The following is a 6,989-nucleotide window of genomic DNA, read 5'->3' as shown; positions in this document are numbered from 1 at the left end:
TGAAAAGTTGCTCACCAGGAACAATGCGAGTTCCTCGCGAGTGAAGATCGGAAAATGAGCTTTAATTTTTGAACGCGCCCAATGCCAAGCGTTCAGTATAATTAATTATAATGATCAATTGGGAATCGTCTTGTTCCTAATAATGTAATCCACAGCGAGTATTACCTCTGCTTTTCAGAACATTTATAGTCGGCCAACAGGTCATGGATGTGTAGAAAGAGGGTGTAGAAAGAGGGGAAGGTTCCAAGGATTCCATCATAATTCCCGCGAATCTGCTGAATGTGCCATGACTCAAGGGGCAGCCTTTTTTGCGGGACCGGCTAGGTTTCCGCCCCTATGGTTCCCTCAAAGTGAATTTTATGGTTACATCCCTCATCCACCTCGGCTGCCGCGCTCCTCTCACTGTAAATTTCTCTAACGTCAGCTTTGTTCTGCTTCATTCGAGCAGCTTCCGAAATGTCGTGTTTCTCTGCAGGAACTTAGTTCGCTCGATTTCTTACTTGAAATAAAAAAAAAGCATTTTCTGGCGCTTCAAGTACAGACCCATGGCGTAAACCGAATATTCCATTCCTAAAGAAGCTGAGATAGCCGTTTTCTCCCAGCATGCCATAGATGCGATGCTTGCATGGCGACAGTTTTCCGTGAAGAGTGCCTGCACCGATTTAGAAACCAGCTACGTCACGCTATCGCGTTTCGCAATTCACGAACCCGGTCTCGGCAAGCCGCATGTGATGGCAGTCGGAATAAACGTCAGAACTTGGTCCGAAAAAAGTAATAAACGAGTGAAGAAAAAAGAAAACAAAATAAAGTGAAAGGAGAGGCGTTTACTCGAGCCCACCACTCCGACGGTTGCGGCGTGCCCGATACCGTTCTTTGTCACGCAAAAGGGCCACCTACTGACATGCGCTGAATTTAGCCTCACAAAAACCTGGCGACAGGCACTTATCGCCGAACGTCGTAACATATCGATCGGGCAGTCCTTGAAAAAAGAAAGAGGTTTTTTTAGGGATCTATTCTGAGTAGAGTCTGCAATCAGGCGCGGAAAATAAATGCTGAAGTTAAATGCACCTACGAAAATCATCAATAGCTGGAAGAGCTGAGGACCGTACGTTTTTCGCAGACTATATGGAGCTGCAGAAGAAATAGGAGTAAAAAAAAGTTAGACGTCAAGGCTGGTGGTTCGTTGTTCAGTCAGGAGCGCGTTAAAAGTGTGAATGATATTTCAATGTACAAATCAGACCTTCTATATTATTTAATACCGTTTTTTTTCTTTCAATTCGTGTTCTGCTTTGTACAGCGTGGGGAAGATGGAAACTTAGCTGCGGTATATAACGTTGCTTCAGCCCGGACTTGACGACTATTTCATTCAAAGTTTCATCATAGATATATTCCAGGAAGCGCTGAACAAAGATGAACGATTGCACAGAAAGGAGCCGAATATTATTTTTACAGCATAATACTCTACGTTAGAACCACAAAGAGTTTGGTATAGTGATAACGCTGTACAGAACTGTTCATATGAAACATCACCGGAGTTCTCATCGATTAGGAGGAATACGTTGCTTATCTATCGCTCGCAGAAAGTATAAAAACCTTTCGGCTAAAACGTGGGTGCCGCCTTAAGGTTGACAGCACTCGATAAAAGGTTTTGATTAAAATCACTTGATCGCTGCACAAGAATGTTCGGAATGGCTCGTCCAAGAAATAGTGCGGAAGACAGAACCCGTCTTGAAACCGAGCCAAGTCAATCCAAGGTCATATACGAAACCACAAGGCCAAAAACCGCTCTTTTCACTCTCAGGTACATAGGACCAGTCACTGTGTGGATCTATCTTTAGGTAGCAATGCGCTACTAGTTTAAGGGAAGTAGACCGTAAATTCAAGCAGCACGTGTAGTTCAAATTTTCCATCTTACACCTCATAAGCCGCACAGAGGGATATACTCCCTGCCCTGGAAGGGAATTTTATTTATTTGAGCCACGACTTTCGCACATCGATCAGGACGTGTATGCTGTAGTCCTACCGAAATGCTCTCCGCTCACGTATCTATCTTTAGCAGAACTTCTTTTTTTATAGTAAATAACATGTCAAATCTCCCCTCATCTGCCATGGAAACAACTCTGGGGAGAAAAAGGCATGAAATGCAAAAATGCACAAACCAACGAATATTTTCTGCTTTTGTTCGAAAGGCATGGACACCAATTTTCGCCAATTCTGCAGGTGTGCTGCCCCATAATTAACGGGACAGTTCACGTTTTTTGTATGAGACTAATTTCTGGCAATCACTAAATCAGGGGCCTCAATCACGCAGCCAGCATTGTCGTGCCTCGCGCTGGTCCCTAAGGTTCGATATTTTATTACAGAAGCACTGTGACAGAGTCATAATCTTTTCTTCACAGTTTCAAGCGCGTCTTTGATTACCGCTCATGGTTTGAAACGGCGCTAGCCAAGCTTACTGACCATGCGTTAGTTACGCGGTTGCTTGATATTTTCTGTACAAATCAATCAGGAGTGATCTGTCTCATTTTACCACTATTCAAGATTAAAAGTCAGCGCTTGCCTTTCGCTGCATCCGAGCCAACAAAAGGAGGACTGAAATTGCCATAAAGTGTATAAGAAGTGCGCTTCCCTCTCTCTTGCTTTTCTTTTCTTCTTTCCCTTTCGGGATACTGGCCCGACGGCGACAAATGTATTTAGATGAGCCCGCGTGACTAAATGAGTTTGGGACGCCTGCCCTAAATAATACTTGCGGGCTCCTGAAACAAATGCTTTTCGTTACTTTAGTCTCGAATACGTTTCGGCGGCTCTTGGTGGCACCAACGCATCTGATAAGCCAAAGGTTTATTAAGAAGCACTTTTTAAAAGGAAATATTTTATAATGCAATTTTTCTTATTTTGTTAGATTTCTCTGTAACAATCAAAATATCGGAAGATGTCTCCTTGGCAGGCGTACATTTGTTTGCTATTAACGTTTTCGCAATCCTCAAAACGTTTTTCTGGCATGTAAATACCATATGGATTCTCCTAACTATTTCGACAAAGATGATGTTTGCATGTTTCTTAACGAGACGCAAGCCCCGCGGCCCATGTGGTAGGAAACTTGGCAAGGACGTAAATTCTCGGATAACTGAATTTTTCTAAACCTTTTTCATGATAGCGGCATCATCTTTTGCAGTACATTACAGGATGGTTATGTAAAACTAGTCAGTGAAAAGGTTTTCAAAAGTTTAACACAAATTACAAAATCTTATTCAATCGCTCTCTTGAATATTTTCCACGAAGCGGTGATTAACGGCAAAAAAAGGAAAGATTTCTTCTAGAATCTGTCGGCTACGCTTCCTTTCTGACGCTCATCAAAGAGGAACTCTAATGAGCAGAGAGTTCATCATTTGAAAGAAAATTTTGCCTTTCATAGGTATTTTCGTACAAGTTCATACCTCAGAATCCAAAAACAAAAGTCCAGAGATGAGCAATACTTTGTTTACTACGATGTAATACAGGGCGGCCGTACTTGCTGTTATACGTAATAAACGCGCCCTTCCAAAGCACCTTGCGCAAACGAGGCTTAGTAGAACTTTCCCTGAGTTGCTCCAGGAGCTTGTTAGCGAATTCCAGGGAGCCGCTGTTTGAAAATTTGGTTTTTCGGTTCGATTCTCTTGCTTTTCGTTGTCACGCTGCTTTCTTTCGAAGACCTCAAATGCCCCCCCCCCCCCCCCCCCTCCACACACTCGTAGTCTGGCCTCGTCGTCAACTCCCAGACATCTCCAAGCGTTTGCTTTTGAATTCCCCGTTTGCTGGCAACAATACCCAGTATGCGCAACAATATATCCCTCGTCGTTTTGTCAACGCGCTCATTACTATGGTAATCTTTTTATCTCGCAGAGCGGCAATTAAGCGAATAGCAGTGGAAAAGGAATGCATGTCTGTTGCGTCATTTACGTCTTTGTTTTTAGCTAGAAAAAAAAAAGGTTCGGATTAGTAGGGAGCAGGCCCTTATCATTTCATTTTTACCTTCACAGGTGACACACAAGCCGCCGAACTCTGTATTCAACCTATAAAAGTTGGTTTCCAGAAAAGAACACAGAAGGTTTCGCGTTACGGGAGTTTTCTTTCGTCTTACGTATTCACTGTTCCCGCTAAAGTTTGTAATTTTGAACAAAAGTTGCAACAAGCAAACAAACAAAAGCTGACGTCACAGGTTTTGCTTTAAGGCTTAATGTGCAACACTGAGACACCACATCTTTAGAACTTTTCTTCGCTTGACGCATGACAACCTTCGTTGCCTAAGTGTCACTAAATTCACATAACATAACACAACTCCACCTTTCGAAAGTTTTTTTTTAAGTTTTGTGCAGTGCAAATTACGCAAGGTACTCTGCTTTGCAATCACTTGCCCTGAAAACGTAGGACCTTTTCCAATGATGCCTGGTGTAAAAGCTTCGCCCAGTTGCCACATTTTGAAATTCGTCTTTAGACTTTAAACGTTCCTTTCACGCCGTTTATTTCTTTCAACATTTACAGATCCCGCACAGCGAAAGTGAAGAAGTAAAGCTGACTAATTGCGGTTAAATGTATTGTCACTATAATGCTGAAGGCTATGATCTCAGACAAATAATTACGCTATACAGACGAGTCGAATAACGCTGACACGACGTTGTGATAAAAAAAAATACCTATATTTACTCGACATTGATCTTTAGGCTCAATCCGCGTAAAGAGAGCGACACTGTAACGTTTATCGGTGAGAATGGACGCCTATATTTTTATTTATTTATTCAGAACATCGTAAAAGGTTTGAAGGTCATACGTATGAGAGGTGTGGGTTTGTGTGTGCGCGTGGGATGGGAGGGGGGTTCAGTACGTATAAGAAAACTGCAAAAACCAGAATCAATAGGGCAGCTACGACATGAAAATATATTTTTACATCTTTGACTAAGCATACAAGCAAACGAGAATTAGCACATAGTAATACAAATAAATAGCAGAGAAACACCAATAAGGCATAAGGGAAGGTATAACTAACACAAAAATAACGGTGCACGTTTTTGTTACGAAAGCAACACTACGCGAGTCGCTGAGCCATTTCGCGGAGCTGACGAAAGGCCATACTGCGCATGCGCGAGAAGCAGAGACGTCACACGGCGCACAGCTGGCGCGCCTCACCGTCGCTGCGCGGGTGACTCAGAGGAGCCGCCGCCACGCTCGCCAGTTGCGCATGCGCAGTAGCGGCGCATAGCTAGCGTGCCGGGCCGCCGCTGCTGCCGCGCGCTCTCCATGTTTCCTCCAGGTTTAACCAGTGCTAAACCACTGCCAATTTTAGAAGAAAGAAATGCAAAGAAATATGGTAAAAGCACAGGAAACAAGTAGTCTGCAAAAAAATTGAAGGCAAGCGTCGCTGCGTCTTAGATCATGGAATTTCGACTCGATAGGTTCAATGGCTATGTGCGCTAGTAAGTTGTTGCACTCGATGATAGCGGGTCGAACGAATGACTTCGAAAATATAGATGAACAACATGGATGCGCTTAATTTTGTGCGGATGGTCTAGACACGAAAAGAAGGAATCTTTTAACAGGAAAAAAATAACAATGAAGCGATGAGGCGATTTGAAAAAAAAAACAGTTATTTTCAAGGTGAAGTTGAAAGTATGATTACGAATCCCTTGCCAGAGAATTTTGAGGAAACTTAGAGAAAGTTTATTGAATATAATTTCGGAACACGCCTCCTATCACGTTCTTTTATGTCCAGTTAAACAAGCTTTGATTTTGGTGGTGCACGCTCTCAGCAGAGCGGTAACAACAGCATTTAGGCGACAATCGTGCTTGCTGTCCTCGCACTTAGGTATTTACTGTGCAAAGTCTTCCAATATACAAGTTCACAGACGGCTGGGGTCTGTTAAAAAGCAGAAAATGATTTGTTTCAGTGACATTCTGTCACCAGTGCTAGGGCTGCTTTCAGAACAATAACCAGTTCGCAAAATCAGACGGTTATTTACGTATATCAGTTAAGAAAACAGCTCATCATACGGTTTAGCAGATAATTTCTATTGCGCTTCGCGGGGGAAAAAATAAAAAGTATTTCTACTTCTGTGATTTGTACAGAATAAGCTTTATATAGCTGCAAGCTTAGCCATAGTTCTCATCATTGCCTGTTTCGTGTTAATCCAATAATCTTTTTAGCACAAAATATTCTTTATTGCCAAGTTTCTGTGCATTCACGACTCACTTTTTAAAGCATTAAAGCCACTCAGAGCGCATAGAACTGATTAGCCCTGTTTCGATCCGCAGATAACCGGTATTCGAGACTGGAGGCCTAGGCATGATTGACTATTGTATGCTAAATTTGTTTTCTCTCTCATGCTTATTCCTCGTATAAGACAACAAATTACTCTTGAGGCGAATTCTGCAGGGAGTTGTTCAAACCTCACCTTTGCCTCTGATTACGTTGTGATGTTCTTCAAACTGCACCACGACTCAAAGAGCAAAAGTAGCACTGATGTAAACCTCACAAATTTACGCCAGCTGCGTCTGTGTCCCCGCCGCAAGCGAAGTTATTCAAAGTATCCTCACACGTCGACCGCACAGTAGCCTACTTTTAACTCGAATTCAATGTGGCAACATGTTTGGGCCCCGGACTTTGCAACCTCCACAGAGATGCGTGACGTCAACGACTAGCGACACGCAACGTGTCCCCCTCGTTGTTCTGTCTCTGAACTTCACCACCAAAGTTCGCATTTCTATTCTAAGCCCACACCACTGCGTTGCTTGCGAGCTTGCGCAAAGCAATAGGAATGGGAGTCAACGTTTTGGGATTCAGACACGATTGTTTATTTACTTCAGGAGCAAGGCACAAATGGGATGTCGAAACATTTTCCATTCCGCCACCTACTGGAGGGAGTTGTTAGTTTACATGCAAAGCAAACGGTCTTCTTTCATGAATACACAATGAACTCTCCATCCTCGGGCAAATCGCGTTCGTCATCTCGGAGTAA

Source organism: Amblyomma mixtum, chromosome 9 (assembly GCF_055824585.1).
Source record: "Amblyomma mixtum isolate Tamu chromosome 9, ASM5582458v1, whole genome shotgun sequence".
Classification (NCBI taxonomy): Eukaryota; Metazoa; Arthropoda; class Arachnida; order Ixodida; family Ixodidae; genus Amblyomma; species Amblyomma mixtum.
This window is presented reverse-complemented; position numbering follows the sequence as displayed.